This window comes from Ambystoma mexicanum, chromosome 5q, assembly GCF_040938575.1.
Source record: "Ambystoma mexicanum isolate Mex_15411 chromosome 5q, UKY_AmexF1_1, whole genome shotgun sequence".
Classification (NCBI taxonomy): domain Eukaryota; kingdom Metazoa; phylum Chordata; class Amphibia; order Caudata; family Ambystomatidae; genus Ambystoma; species Ambystoma mexicanum.
Genome location: NC_090933.1, coordinates 1,094,770,165 through 1,094,786,681, shown reverse-complemented (window position 1 = coordinate 1,094,786,681; position 16,517 = coordinate 1,094,770,165). Strand labels below are relative to the sequence as shown.

General features: G+C 47.0%; 1 protein-coding gene across 4 annotated transcripts in view; it reads right to left on the bottom strand.

The window, feature by feature from the left end:
• Window positions 1–16,517, bottom strand: part of NSMCE2 (NSE2 (MMS21) homolog, SMC5-SMC6 complex SUMO ligase) — a 933,269-nt gene that overhangs the window by 196,748 nt on the left and 720,004 nt on the right. The gene's annotated exons all lie outside the window — the stretch shown is intronic.

Sequence of the window (16,517 nt, the reverse complement as noted above, 5' to 3'; positions counted from 1 at the left end):
CAGAAACATCAATTTAATACCCCAAAGAATCATATGCCCTCAAACAAAACCTCAACCCAAAAGGAGCCATCCGGGGTGAGAAACGTTCAGCTGTTAATGGTTGATAAACGTGCTCTGATCCACCCAGGTAGCAGCCCTACAAATCTCCTGCATAGGCACCCCTTGGACATCTGCACAGGAAGCTACCACCCCCCTCGTGGAACGACCTTGGACCTGAACAGGCACCGACAAACCAGCAGACATAAGCCATGGAGATGACCGCTCAGGTCTAATGGCTGATGGACTCCACAGAGACCTTCCGTCCCGCCCCTGCAGCGCCAAACGTAACAAACAGGCTATCAGAACGACGGAACAGCTCTATCCGAGAAAGGTATTGCAAAACAGCCCACCAAACATCAATGGGGTGCCAAGCAAACTCGTCAGGAGTCTGGGGATTCTGGAAAAAAGCCGGGAGAACCAAATCCTGGGTCGAGTGAAACAAGACACCACCTTGGGCAGAAACTTGGGGTCACAACACAAAACATTGGAATCAGGGAGCACCTACAGGAAAAGAGGGCTACACAACAAAGCCCCTACCTCCCCAGACGCCGGGCAGACATGATGGCAATAAGTAAGGCCGTCTTGAGAGTGACGTGCCGGATGTTGATGTCCGAAAGGGGTTCAAAAGGCAGACCCTGGAGGAACGGCAACACCAGACGAAGATACCACTGAGGAAGACCCTTATAAGCACAGGGACAAGAAGCAGTCAGACCCCTAAGGAACTTCCCCAACCACAGCATTCCCCACCATGCGGCCCTCAGAGTGCCCCTGGAGGATCTTAAGAGAGGCCCACTCCAGGATGAATTGAAGAACAGAAGGCAACCCACACTGAAGGGGGAAGGACCCCAGACCGCGCACACCAAGCCAGAAAATGCCCCCCAGTGTCTGTCATAGGTCTTCAAAGTAGAAGGGTGTCTAGCCCAGAGGACATATTCAAATACAGGACCAGAAAACCCCTGAGAAGTCAACCAAGACCGCACAAGATCCAAACTGCCCATTGAATCCACCGGACCTCGTACGCAAGACAGGCCTGCAGAGGGCAAGGCCATTTCGGAATTAGCCATGGCACCCGACACTGAAGCTTCAGAAGGGAAGGGAACCAACTCTGTCGAGGCCAGAAACGAGCCACCAAGAGAACCATCGCCCGCATCCTCTGATCCGGTGCACCACTCAGGGAAGAAGAGGAAGAGGAGGAAAGGCATAGAGGAGATCCCGAGGCCACACAAGACTCAGGGCATCCACCAACCCAAGCTCCAACTGTTGGAAACCAGGAGCAGAAGAGTGGAACCTTCGCTGAGGCCTGCGAGGTGAAGCGATCCAGACGGACACCCACACCTGCTGCAGATCTCTACAAAAACCCTGTCCAACAGGGCCTGATCCAGGTAAGATGCGAAGGACCTACTGAGGCGATCCACCTGAATGTTGTTCGCCCCTTTGACATCCGTGGCCCCCAGAGACACCAGATGAGCCTCCCCCCAAGCAGCAATCTGAGAGGCAAGGGCATTCAGGGAGCAACCGGATCCCCCGTGCTGGTTTACTTAAGCCAAGGCTGTTGTGTTGTCAGTCCTACCACCACTTCCTGGCCCGTCCCAGGACTCCACGAAAAACAACAGGGCCTGGTGAATGACAATTCCTTCCAGTTGAATGAGCAATGAAGCACCTCTGGCCCCCGCAACCCCTGTGCAGAACAAGCACCCAGAGTGGCACCCACCCACGCCCTCTGGCATCGGTAGTAAGAGTGGTCCTCATGGGACGAACCAGGGTCACTCCTGGCCTGAGATTGAGGATCTGCAATCACCACAGCAGATCTGCATTCAGAGACTGAGACTGGGACTGGGACTGGGACAGAGGCTCCAATACGACCGAGAAGCAGGGAGCCAGTGGGCCAGAAGGTAGGAGACCAGGGTACGCAGATGGAGGCAGGCTCACAGGACAAACAAAAAACTGAAGTGGCTATGTGTCCCTCCAGAGTAAGCAACAGGCGCACCCGAACCCTCAGCAACGGAGAACCCAGAGGATAACAGATGGAGACGCCGGACCCGCTCCAGGGGCAAGAACACCCTCCCCACCATGGTACAAAACTAGGCCCCAATGAATACCAGATCCTGGGAGGGATACAGGTGGGACTTTGGCCATTTGATCAGAAACCCCCAGTCTTGCAGGGCAAGACCAGAAAAAGATACGTCAGGACGCCTTGAATAGACTGTTGTCCAGATAGTAAAAAAGCGAAAACACCCGCAGGTGGGTTTGAGCCACCAGGGGAGCTACCAACTTGGTAAACACCCTGGGGGCCAAACACAACCCAAAAGGGAGGACCAGGAACTGTAAATGCTGAATCCCCACAGCAAAACTGCAGAAGCAAACCTGCGAGGGCAACAGCGCCATGTGGTTATTAGCATCCCTGGATCTCCAGGACGCTTACCAATGATATGATATGGCATTTATAGACAAGTGTTTCACGGCATGATCCAGGAGTGTTTCAATCCACCTCCTGAACCAGAGGGAGAACATTTTGCAGAGTCTCCATCTTGAACCATTCCTGCCTCACGAAACAGTTCAGGCACTTAAGATGGAGGATGAGGCGGTACTTCCCAGACGGTTTCGGAACAAGAAAAACCTTGGAGTACAATCCTGACCATGTTGGGCCTGAGGGACTGGCACAGTAGCATTCTTTAGCAATTTCTGACAGGGCTGCAGACATCGCTGACTTCTTGGGTTGAGTGTGAGGAAGAGAGGTCCTGACAAAGAGGGGCTCAACCGGGGGTGACAGGAAGTCCACCTGATAACCACACACGAAAAATCTTCATGGCAATACATTGCAGGAGAGTGAACCAGATCTACTGAAGTCAAACACTAAAGGAGCCTTTGCAAGCCATCTTCTTTGAGGCAGTACATGAACAAGAAAGAAGCCAGGCGAAGGGAGTCATTCTACCTGATATTGCACACTGTACTAAAAGTGCAAAGAAGCCAGGGGAAGGGAGACAGCCCCTCTGGTATTGTGAACTGCAAAGTGAGCCTGAGAAAAGGCACGGCCAAGAGAGACATTCCCCCTGGTGTCGTCAACTGCAAAGTGTGCCTGAGAAAAGGCCTGGGGAAGGGCGACATTCCCCTTGGTGTTGTGTTCTGCGGAGTAAGACTTGAAAAGGGCAAGAGGAAGGGAGGCATTCCCCTGGCATTGTGAAAACACTCAAAGCAAGACACCTGGAGAAGGGAGGCATTCTCCAAGAACCCAATAGAGAAGAAACAGCTAAGGGCAATAGGAAATGTTGATCTTTGAATCAGTACTTTACCTCTTGAATTTCAACTGAGAACTTGTGTTGTGCCTTGGGAAAGGACTCAAACCTGGGGAAGGGAGTCATTCCCTCAGGTAAAGATCTCACCTAACAAGTGGAACTGGGATCCATTGTCCAGAAGAAGGGAGCCATTCCTCTGGACTTAGAAGATCCATCACTTCATTTGTTTAGTTACAAGTGTAAGGGGCAGGAATAGGTTTTTGACAAATGTGAGAAACCAGAAGACTTCTCACCCACTAGTCCCTGGGGATCTGTCATCCAGGTGGCCAGGACACGGCCATCTCTTTTGGATCCCGTTCCTGGGGGTGGACAAGTGAAGGAGGATCAGCTGGGTGAGGGGTCTTTGGGGAGTGGGAGACCGGATGGTGAGATGCAGTATCCCCTCCCCCGTAACACCTTAACCCCATCCTACCAGGTAAGATATTTAGGAACTCTATCCCCTCCTTTTAACAACACAAACATTTTCTCACTTTCTCACCGACAGCCCGGAAAACAGACTAACATCCAAGCCGTGTACCTGACATTTCCCAATACTATGGTCAGGCAAGGTCAGGCAATTATCAACAATCACTCACACCTGACTTACACCTGACTTCCATTACACTTCCCAACACGGATAAAAGGCGGAGCACGAGAGCACACTCTGAGCGAGGCAAAGCACACGAGGAAACAGCAGTTTCGAGACAGCAGCTGAGCAGTAGAGGAAAGGTGGCAAAACCGAAGGGAATCGCAAGGAGGGAAATTCCCTTGACCTTTTTGACAAGGAACAGTTACTTTGCCGAAACCTCGAGAGAAAGTGTAAGACCAGGAAACCAGACTGAAGAATCCTGCGTTGTGTGTCTGAGATACCCGGGGCCCTCCAGCGTCAATCAAGGCAGGGAGAATCACCAGCCACTGTGGTATCGTCCTTGGCGCCAAGAACAACGTTGCTTCTGTGAAAACAACACAGCCAGTGAGTTCGGGAGAACGATACAAGATCGGTGTGTGTTGAAGCCAAGGTTGCAAGCAGCAACATTGTATGGCGAGCGCTGTAGTGAACATTATTAAAAACATGTGCAATAAGAGACGTGAGTGAAGTTAAAACTGCTGATGAGTGATTGAACTTTAAAGCAAGCTACAATACCTTTGACAGAGTGTCCCAGCACCGCGTGGGTGCTCAATGGAAGGTCTCTGTCAGGTATCCAGCTGAGAAGTAATAAGACATGCATTTCTTACCGTAAAAGCATTTCTGATGATTGTTTCCGCTTAGATTCACATGCTGTGCTTATAGTCAGACATCCAGTGGTAACCGCAGAGTATTGCATCTTGTCTTTCGAGAATCGAAAGGGGACGTCGACATGGGCGTGCCTGTAACACTATCCCAACGTGACGTGTAGGGCACCCAAAATCCCTCACGCATCGAGGTCCCTCCGATTGTTTTATTTCTGCCGTGAGGGAGCCTTATGACTATCGTGAGTGAGTACAGAAAAGAGAGAAAGTAGTAAGACGTCTATGTTCCTTCCATCCGAGCGGGGAGGAAGGGTGGGCGCATGTGAATCTAAGCAGATACATTAATCAGAAATGCTTTTACGGTAAGTAATGCATGTCTTCTGATGCTCATTAATCTGCTTAGAATCACTTGCTGTGCATAGACTAGCGAGCAGTACCCGGAGTTGGAGGTGGTTTGTGAGAAGGAACAGTAGTGAAAAGATGTCTTAGTACTGCTTGTCCCACCTGAGAATCAGACCTAGAATGAGTGTCTAGGCAATATTGTTTTGTAAAGGTGTGTACAGAACTCCAGGTGGCCGCTTTGCAAATGGACTCTAGGGGAACATTTGCAATGAATGTTACGGAAGCCCCAGTGCCCCGAGGCTTGAAGGGCAGCTCTCTCTTAGCAAGAGTGTGATGCATTTGACAATCCACCTTGAGATTGCTGATTTAGGGACAGTATCCCCTTCTCTACCAGCTGCCACTGAAACGAAAAATTGGTTTGTCTTTCTCAGTGGTTTAGTTCTGTCCAGGTAAAACATGACTGCCCTATGCACATTTGATGTGTGTAGGCTTCTCTCGTCTATGTTAGTAGTGTTCTGGAAGAAAGTAGGCAGTTCTGTTGATTGGTTCACATGGAACTTGGAGATAAATTTAGGCGCAAAACGAACCACCTTATCTCTGTGAACTGTAACGAAAGGGTCTAGAACTGAAAGGGCCTGTAGTTCACTAACCCTTCTTATAGAAGTGATAGCCACTAGGAAGGCTGTCTTAAAGGCAAGATCTTTGAGACTTGCCTAATGCCTAGGCTCAAATGGAGACCCCATAAGTCTGGTTAATACCACATTCAGGTCCCATCCGGGAGCTGGATTTGAAATGGGGGGGGGATGAATCCTCTTGACCCCTTCCATGAAAGCCTTAATAACTGGTATCTTCCACCATGACACTGACACTTTTTGTTGTGACGTAGTGTAGGCTGAGGGAGCAGCTAAGTGAACCTTAAGGGAATTAAAAAACAGGCCTGAGTCAAGCAATTGAGTCAGGTACAATACAATGCGAGTAGGAGAGCAGTCAATGGGATTGATGCCCTTGGTATTGCACTAGATAACAAAGCGTTTCCATTGACTGGAATAGCAATATCGGGTGTTAGGTTTTGTCGCTTCCTTAAGTATGTCCATGCATCTCTGAGGGAGTTGTAGGTGTCCGAACACTATGACCTCAGGAGCCAGGCCGCTAAATTCAATGTTTGCAGGCATGGGTGAAGTGTCTCCCCTTTGTCCTGAGACAACATGTTGTACGGACAAGGTAGTTTCACTGGGGGAGATAGAGACATCTCCATCAGATAAGCGAACCATGGTTGGCGGGCCCACATGGGGGCCACCAATATCATGGTGACCGGTTCCTGGTGCATCTTGTGCACTATCTTGTTGAGTAGGGGAGTCGGGGGGGAAGCGTAAACAAATTTCCCTGACCATGTGATCCAGAGTCCGTTCCCCTTGGAGCGGTTCTGGGGCACCTGGAGGGGTAGTCTTGGCATTAAGCGTTTCCCAGAGTTGCGAACAAGTCGATCTCTGGGAAGCCCCATGCTGCAAAAACGTTGGAGATGATGTCTTCTTGTAATCGCCATTCGTACTCCATGGGTAGTGGGAAATCTCTGCTGAGTACGTCTGCCAGAAGATTGAGTTCCCCTGGAACATGTTGTGATAACAGGAACATGCTGTGTTTGAGAGCCCACTTCCAAACGTTCTCTGATGTCTCCAAAAAGTAAAAACTTCCTTCTACACCACCTCAGAGGTATTCTGCCTTTCCTCTCCTTCCCCCAGAAGCTCACTGTCTCTCAAGCCCTGGTTCTTTCTAGGTTGGACTACTGTAACATTCTCTTTCTAAATCTACCTGCTTGTACTCCCTGCCCTTTGCAACTTATCCAGAACAGTACTGCTAGACTTATCCTTGGCCTCAGGCCCTGGGATCATATCTCTCCTGCCCTGAAATCCCTCCACTGGCTCCCAGTGGCTGCAGGAATTACATTCAAAATCCTTTGCATTGTCCACAAGGCTTTCTGGGGCCTGGGTCCAATACTCCTTCAGCTGTCCCTTCGTAAATACCTTCCTTCCCAAGCTCTTTGCTCCTCTACCTCTACCTCCCACAGGTTCAGTCGTTTTTCAAAGAAACGAGCTGGGGGTAGATCTTTCTCTTCGGCTTGGGCCCAGCTCTGGAACAGCCTCTCTGCCACTCTGAAAATCAAGGAAAACCATCTCTGGTTCCGGAAGCATCCCAAGACCTTCCTCTTTGCTTCTGCCTTCACCTCTTCTCTCCCCTGCTGATCTGCTCTCCTGGCACTGTGCACCTGGCCTACCTTCTGATTTCTGGGCCCAGGTACCTGCTCACCGTGCTACCCACCCGCACTGCCTCCTGGCAATCCCTTGCACTGGGGCCTGTATCTGTAACCATACAGCCCCCCCCCTCCTTTTTCTTTTTGCACTTACCGGACTCACCGAGTCTGTTGCCTTAAACCAGCACTTGTACTTGCACAATGGTACATAAGGCGCTATATAAATGCAAAGTAACATAACATAACTTGCCACCTGTTGGCTGCACTTCCACTGTTTGTTGCTTGTTATCATTTTTTAAAAACTATTATTTATCTGTTTTCCTTTGCTCTGCACCTTCCACTGCTCCCCACACTTCCTTGCACTTCTCCCCTTTTTCCCTCTCCCATGCACTTGCACATTCTCAATATCACTGGGCCTCGTAAAATTGATTTTTTGTTTCTCCCTTGTGCCCCTCGCTTGCCTTGTCGCACTCTGAAACACGTGTACGAGCGCGATATAAATAAAATCAATTCAAATCTTTACAATTTATGCACAGTGTAAGGACTATAAATGCTGTGGATATGCTACTGTTTGTGGATGTAAATGTTACTAAGCTTTTACTGTATATGATATTTTAATGTTTGGTTTTGTGTAGGTTTTATTTTTTTAATGTTATGTTTGTTTGGCAGGAGCATGTGTTATAGGAGAATGTATCATAAGAGAAAGTGTCATAGGAGAATGTGTCATACGTGCACATGCCCTAGTTGCATGAGAGAGCATGTGCCATATGTCCCCATGTTATGCGTAGGAGGCAAACATGAAGTAGGATAATTAATTGAGTGTGTCTCGCAGGACCATCATGCGTTGTAGGACTACATGTCGTAGGCGCATGTAACGGCATGTACGTACGCAATAGGTGCACGTGTCATATTAACAGGATTTTGGAGTGTGCATTGTTGGAGCGCTTGTTATAGCAGCATGTGGTGTAAAAGCATGTGCTGTAGGAGCACAAGTTCTAAGAGTGTGTGGTAAGTGTGTCGTAAGGGTGTGTGTGTGTGGTAGGAGCATGTGTCATAGAAGCATGTTTCATAGCACCTGGAGCGTTCCAAGTGCCAGATAGAATTACCATTTAAACGATCTTAGACCCAAATAACCCGGCAGACTCAAATAATATGGCAAAATACGACTTTATTATCATCTCAATAAAGTAGGGAAACATGGTGAACAAACAGATTGCAGCACACTCACTCTCAATGCATTTCAGTAACACAAAAGGTTTTATACCTCAACATGCGTCAGCTATGACAATATCCTACATGGGAAATAGTAAAAACCTATTGAAAAGAGGGATTGGTTAGGGGAACATGTATACCTATACTTTGTTTAGGTTTTTTGTAACACAATTGGCAGCCCCTTATCTGTTAGGCACCCCTTGAACTACCTCCAACTACGTATAATACAGATTAATAGCAGAATAACAGGAGTTTGTTGGCTTCTGCAACAATGAATAGGCGATCCCTACATAAGCCCTCATGATATGTTGGCATTCTTTCCCAACCTTGGGCATTCGGCTCTTTGGCAGCACGTAAGCAAAATGAAACCCAAGTGCAGGGAACGTCAGACCACTGCCCACTTGGCCAATCAGCCTACCATTTCTCATCAGTTAAGTCCTAAGCCAAGGCTGCTTCTTTGTACTTGACCTTGCTCTCTTCCTCAAGGCTTTTAAGGGATCAAGGGTACATCGCTATCTTCATCTGGAGCTTAATGAATAGGCCTTGTTTTCCAGTCTTGCACCACGTGTGAGGAGACCATGATTGTGTGAATTCTGACCTTTTATTTAGTGCAATTTGATTCAATTATACTGGGAGCTATTACTCCTCTTGGCCTCTGGAGACTTGGTTGCTCCATCTTGCATATGCTTTCTGCATCTTTGTTAAATACTTGACACTTGCACATTTTTACTCCTTTACCTAATCTAAGAGAAATGTGTTGTGCGTATGTAGCTTATCCTCTTCGACTCCTTGTGCCTTGCAATTATTTCTTGATGTGGCATACTTAATCCCAAGCCAAACAGATATTCTTTGTTCTTTCCACAGAGCTGTTTTCCAGCACCTGTCAGCTTCTGCAGCCTTGATTTCTCTCCTTCAGGCTTATTAATTATTCAGAGTCGACGTCCAGCTTTTCATCATGACCCCTTTACCTGTGTTATATTTTCTACTGCAGCAAGCTTCTATATGTCTCATCTACCTTGCGTTTCAGTGTATGTACATCTACTGTATCTCTTCTCACTTATCTTCTCAGTGTATATGATTTCTTCTTATGTACATGTTCAGTTACTTTGTTACTTCAGTCACATGTTACTTCAGTCACATCTTTATTCTTTAAGTATTATCATATGGTTTCAGTGTCTCCTCATGTCTCCTCTTTATGACGTCACTTTACTCGTCAGATTTCACTTATAGCTCTTCTATGTTCGATTAGGTCTGCAGACCTCCTCATACCACATCAGTACGAGGGTACATTTAATACGGTTGTCTGAGCGCATACTGTCTTTCATATCTTCAAGGCAGTATTGGGACTGTACCAGGTGTCATGCGCAGTGCTTTTTTGTTGTTTCTCCAATATGACAGAGGTGAGGGGTTGGGCACTAGAGATGAGGTGTACATCTGCTTCTCTAAAATGTGTTGTAGGTGTACAGTTTGTATGAAAATGTGCTTATTCCATCGCCTTAAAACTCACATTGAAGACAGCAGAGACTTGCCTTTGATGTGAGTTTTCAGGCAATGTTAATCTTATAACGTACCATCTGAAAACTCATACACTCTGTGTACCTGATTGCAGTGCATGTTGTAGGTGCCTCTGGGGGGTAGGGGCATATGTTGCGTATGTGTAAGAGTGTGTGTGGTAGGACTGTGTGTGGTAGGAGCGTGCACCGTAGGTGCATAGTTGGTAGGTGCATTATTGTGGTTAATGTATGTTTGTTGTATGGTGCAGACAGTACCCGTGTTCATTTTAAAAATCAACAAAATAGATTTAAGAAAGAAATGAGACTGTCAGGTGTGACTTTTTAGGCAATGTTAATTTTGTAATGTACCAACTGTAGAACTCATACACTCGTGTATGAGATTGCAGCACCTGTTGTAGGTGTCGCTGTGGTAGGAGTACGTCTTGTAAGAGTGTGCCGTAGGACCATGCGTTGTAGGAGCGCATGCTGTAGTATTTTATCATAAGTGTGTGTATCGTAAGTGTGTGAGGTAGGAGTGTGCGAGGTAGGATCATGTGTGGTAGGAGCGTGTCTTAGGTGCATGTGGTGTCTTAGGTGCATGTGTCATAGCAGCATGTGAGAGCATGTGCCGTACATCCATGTTATGTGTAGTAGGCGCATATGTAGTAGTTGCGCGTGTCGTAAGGAACATGTATGATGGGAGTGTGTGTTGTAGGAGCGCTTTTTTATGTACGGTAGGAGTATGTGTTCTAAGAGTGCGAGTCATAAAACTATGTGTTGTAGGAGCGCATGTCCTATGATTGCGTCATAAGAATGTGCATCACAAGAGTGTCTGTGTGTGTGTGGTAGGAGCATGCGTAGTACGAGCATGTGTGGTAGGAGCATGTGTGGTAGGCGCATGTGAGAGCACATGCTGTATGTCAACATGTTATGTGCAGTAGGCGCATTTGTAGTAGGTGCACATGCCATCAGAACACATATGATAGGAGTGTATTGCTAGCAGCTGAGACTTGCCTTTAATGTGAGTTTTTAGGAGATGTTACTCATGCATTGAACATACTGTAACACTCATATGGTCCGTGGGCAGTTCGTATTGAAAGTGTACATTTATTCCATACTCTGTGTACAGTTCATATGAAAAAGGTGCATTCTTTCTGTGCATGCAACATATATCGATACATTTCAAACGTTAAGATTCTAAGTCAATTCTCAAGGTTTTATTTTATTTAGGTGCTCCAATTCCAGTTAAAATATATGTGCATGCAAAATATTAGGACAATCCAAGCGTGCAATTTTAGATATTTGGGGTGAAAAATAATTTTTTTACCTATGGAAAACCCCATGTTAAAAGCTGTTGAAAACGTGATTAAAGTAAAGATTTTTTAAATGATGAAGCTGTTAATGTAGAAATCTGCAATTTTGTCTCAAAATATTTCTCATTTCTTATGCAATATACGACGCAGAGGGAGATTTGGAACAGGGTCTTAACTGTAGGGTAAAGACCCAGTTCTGAGCCTCCTCATTGGCTGGGATGCCACTACATTCCCCTCGTCGGGTACTAATCTGGAATATTTTCATATTTTTAATACAAGCATCAAAAGATATTAAGAAAGGTCATTTTCTGAAACGCCATAGACATTTCACTATAACCTTAAGTATGCCTTTCACTAGCAGCAAAATATATAAATATATTAATTGAAAACACTTTAGTTACTGGACAGTTAAGGTGATCAGATTTAACGTGACAAAACCCTTTAAATTCAGCGGATGAGGGAAGTGATGATCTTTTTAACTCAGCGTCCCCCCATTGATTACCCTTAGGACCTAATGATGTGTTATTTATATAGCACTTAAGCCTATGAGCTTTACATAGAACACATACAATATCACCCATAAAAGGCTGAGCTGGCCTTACCGAGATTCGTATATGCAGATCAAAAACAGATAACAGCAGCAAGCGCTCAACCCACTAAGCGGTCATTGCCATGGCCACTGTACATGTACATGTTCCACCGATAGGTTTCTTTGGAGACCACTGGCCATGTCCTTCGGCCCTGGCCACTTTGAATTGTAATATGGATTGGCAAAGACCTTTATTCAGGCAAAAATAAAGAGGAAACCCAACTCTCCCCAACTCCAAGAGGGGTTTCCCTGCCTCTAATAAAGAACTAATGAGTCGGTCAGAATGTCTAAGTAAATAACAAGAGTTTGTCGTGTCAAAATATCTACTTCTATCCCTCACACGTCTAACTAATAAGAAAAAGGGTAGTGGGTCTTCTTGGTCCAGAAGAATGACTCCCTTATCTGGACGATGAACCACCGTGCCAATCGTAGGGGGAATTTCACCTGTGATAATGGCTCCCTTCTCCAGGTCTCAGTTCCTTTCTGAGGAAACAAAGTTCCAGCCTTTAACGTCTTCAGGATTAATTTCCAATGATAAAGAAAAAGAAAAAATCCCAACATGAACTTTATTTCTTTCTGAACATTATCTTACTTCACTACTGGGTTCTTGGAGAATGCCTCCCTTCTCCAGGTATATGGTTCTCAATGTCCTAAAAGAGCCTGGGGAATAACTACCTTCCACGTGCCTTCTTTTGACTGGTTTCATGATAGCCAATCTTCTGGGAAGACAGCAGGAGGTATTGTCTCCTTCTCCTGAGGTCTCCTTGCTTTACAGTTTACAAGGACTGAGGAACGACTCCCTTCCCCCAAGCCCTTCTTAGACTTTCACAATTCACAGTTCATAACCAATCTTGCACTTAAAAAGTTTTTATTTCACATGAGTTCCCAATCTTATTGTTGCGGGTCCCAGTCCGGTGTGTTCCTCCCGACAGAGTGTGGCAGTCCTGGGTCACCTTCCTGCCAGGTACTGTGACTATGAAGATGACTTGGGTTACTCTTCATAGAAGGATGCAGGTCCAAGACCTGTGGTATTTTCTCCCCTTGATGTTTTTTCTAGGGGTGTCTTAGCTTGTACCCCAAGGGATTCCCTTAGACCTCAGTGTCGTAGTTGAAGTATCTGCCAGTGCCTTCCGGTACCCCTTCCAACCACCCCGGTAGGCCTTGTACCTTTAGGGTCTCTACCGTCTTGGCCGGTTGGCCTCAGGCTTTTCCGCTCTTCCAGCATGCTGCAGTATCTCTGCGGCACTTGCAGACTCTCAGAGGGTGCACCTTCCTGCAACCTTGCGGTCCTTCTGCTTCGCTGATCCGAACGTCCTCTGCTCTGCTTCCCCGGATGGTCCTTCCACGTCGGATCAGGTAAGAGCCTCTCCACCTAAGCTTTCCTGCAACTGCTAGAGTCCATTGCTTGCGATTCCTCCAAGGAGGGCCTCTCTCCCCTTGCTGGTTTCCCGCTTCTGCTTTGAATGGGTCTTGCACAATTAGCTTTTGGGAACAACTACTCCATGCACCCTCAAAGCTTATTCGTTCCAGTACTGATCTTTAGGTCTTCCAGTGAATCAATGTATCTCTCTGTCATGACCTACCGTACTCAGCCATTCTGGCAAGCCTGGAGGACCCGTACGCGGCTCGCTGCAGCCATTTCTTCCACCAAGATGGCTGCCGCAAGTGTTCCTGGTAAGCTATGAACTCCGTCTAGTCTTCCTCTGACAGCGTTCATATGCTTCCTCCTTCCTTCTCCCTGGTTCCTCTTCTTGCCTTGTTGCGTTCCACGATCCATTGTTGTCCTCCTCTCCTTCCTAGTCCTTCAGTCCCCTGTCCTGTTTCCTTGTCTTTTCCTGCTTCATTCCTGGACCAGCCTACTCTGCATTTCCTGTTACAGTCTCCTGGACCTTGCTCAACATAAACCCTGCTACATTTTCCTGGATCAGCCTGCTCTGTATTACCCTGCAACACTCTTCTGGACTTTCTTGCTCTGCACACCCACGGACCAACTACAGGTTTTTCCCCACCTTTTTTTTTCCTGGCTACTGGGTTGTCTCCCGAGGGTCAGTCTGCCCGATGGTTTGCATACTAGGCAGGATGGCATCAGGGGAGGCTTGGCCCTTTCTACATGAAACTTGGTCTAAGAAGAACACCAAGACAAAAATAGCTAAGAAATCCTCGTGAAAGATTCCACAGGTGAGCCCTGTTCCACAATCAGTCACTCTCCCTCATCTCAGAACTTAACAGATACATGCTCTTTGAGGAGTCCACACTCTTCCTCGTCCCAGAACATCCTATATTGGTGGCATGACAAAAACATATAGGAACATTAGGGAAAGTGATGGTGGATAGGAAGGTGTGTTAGGGGGGTAGGAAGGTGTGTTAGGGTTAGGTGGGCTATGGGGATACAATGTTCCCTCCAAGTTGTCACTAATCCCATAGGGGGCTTCTCTGTCACGATTCCTGACCCCAGCCCCTGCCATATCAGGCTGGAGCCAGGTCACAGCAACCTAGTTGGCCCCTAAGGGCCTCTCCATCTCCCCAGACACCTACTTGGACTCAGACTTGGGGCCTTTGGCATCAAGTTCACACACAGTCCTGAGATCCACTTAGTATTGGGCTTACAATATATTATGGGGCAATGGATGCCCCCATGTAATTCAGTTCCTTGAACTAGATGAGTGGTCTAGTCTTTCGGGTGTGGCTTAGTCCAGGGATACCTGGGATACCTACAGACTATTTAAACCCCACCCGGCCTGAGAAACATGCTTTGCGTTTCTCTGCACCTGCAGCTTGACACTCACCGTGCTCGGATCTCCTGAAGAGGCCCAGTTCTTTCTTCAGCGCCAGCGCACCTGCAAGAATAAGAACTTCGTTGCCAATACTCACCTCGAAGGGCATCCAATTTCTGTCCAGCTCTTCCCAGTCTTGCGGATTCCTACTGCAGAGTCATCTCCATCTCGGCACGCCGTGCCCTACCAAAGGGGAGAAGAATAGAAGAAAAGACGTTAGTAAGCATTCTGCAATACTTAGCAATTTGCAAATATAGTTTAATCCTTACCTGAACTCCCGTCGATCGGACAACTTCTGCTCCGGAGCATCCCGCCGATCTGAAAAGGGGAAAAGACACATCAGGTTAGCGCAAAACATTTAAGATGAGCCGCACATCGCGCTTTCTCACCGCAGATCATCTCCTCAGCTCGCTTCCATGCTGGGTTACTGCAGCACCTAAAAGGACACGGAAAATACGAACATTGGTTAGTGCCAAGGAAGCCAATAAGCATCTCGCTCCGCATTCCTACTTACTTCAGCAGCGCATCACCATCCTCAAGACCTTCATCACCTAAGGAAAGAAAGACACAGTATTAAAGGGACTAGAGCCATCAGAACTTTTGTAAGACTCATTCCAATTACCGGTCGGGCTGACGCCGCAGCAAGCCCCATCCACCGGGCCCGTGCCAGTGAAGCAACTAGGCACCCTCCAGCCCGCATCGCCCAACGCACCCCTGCATCGAAGGCAGGACGGAGAGCGCCCCACATCAAAAAACAAGGTGAGGAGAGGTCCGGGGGAAGGTTGGGACCCAGGGAAGAAAAGGGGGGCCAGACTAGCAAGACCAATAGGGAATTGACCTCTGATAATACTGTGTTTCAGGCCCAGTGCTTGGTTGAGCAAGTCCAGGGAAGGGTTCGAAGTAGTCGGAAGTCCGGAACAGCTGAGTGGCATCCCCGTGGATATCAGGTGAGCGTTACATTCTCTCCCCATGAGATCCACCCGCAGATTACCACTCCCAGGGGGGCTATCGGGTAGTGGCCTCGCCCCCCTGGCCTCATGGGAAGGGGCTCTCATAGGGGAGAAGTGATGACATCTGGGTATTCACCACAAAAGGCAAATGTAATATTTCTGAGAGCAAGTAGGAGTCTTAGCAAAGTAAACTCTTCCCACTTAAGCAGTCAATTGGTTTAGAAATAAAATCAGTGTAATGAGAAAACTTAGTTGGACAAGGGAAGGGGATTCCCATCACACTTTATTTCAACAGCTCCCACTTGAAACATCTGAATGACAGCATCAAAGCGCAAATTGCATATGAAGGCCACACCCTGTGACATAGGCCTGCACAGAATGAGCGTGCAGAAGGTGGGAACATGGCCAATGCACTTGTAGATGGGTATGTATCCAGGCCCACCATTCTTGATGCTCAACAGTCATACCGTTGCCGTTTAGCTACACAAGGAGTTACGAAACAAACACATTTTTGCAAAAACATCAAACGTTAGCAAATAACTGTCAGGGTGTTAATTAACAGCATTGTGCATGTGCCATGTGATTGATCTCATTTCATAGTTGCAATACAAAGACTGCAATAACTAGAGTGACAGAATTGCTGTGTAGCACAAAACAAAGCACACATATCTATTAAGGTCGATGTGTGCTCTTAAAATCTTTAATTTGCAGTGCTCCAGAACACACAGATAAGAACGAACAGACACAGATCCATGTATAATTTCAAATAAATGTCCCTCTCCCCTGTAAATTAGCTCCTCTTTACACCTTTGTTGCTCCATCAGTTTCGAAATAGAAAGTGGAATATTACCATGAAGTCATTGGGGAGGGCTGGTCTCCTTCAATGAGCAAATATCTGATTTTGTGAAGCGAAGCCAGTCCAGATACTGAAGATCAGAAACTACTGTAGAAAACGTTGTAGCTTCAAGCAACAAGCAAACTTAAGCATTGAAAAGTCCTTAGCACCGGTAGCATCAAAGCAGATTGTTAGTTGCTTTAATATAATTTTAGTGCTG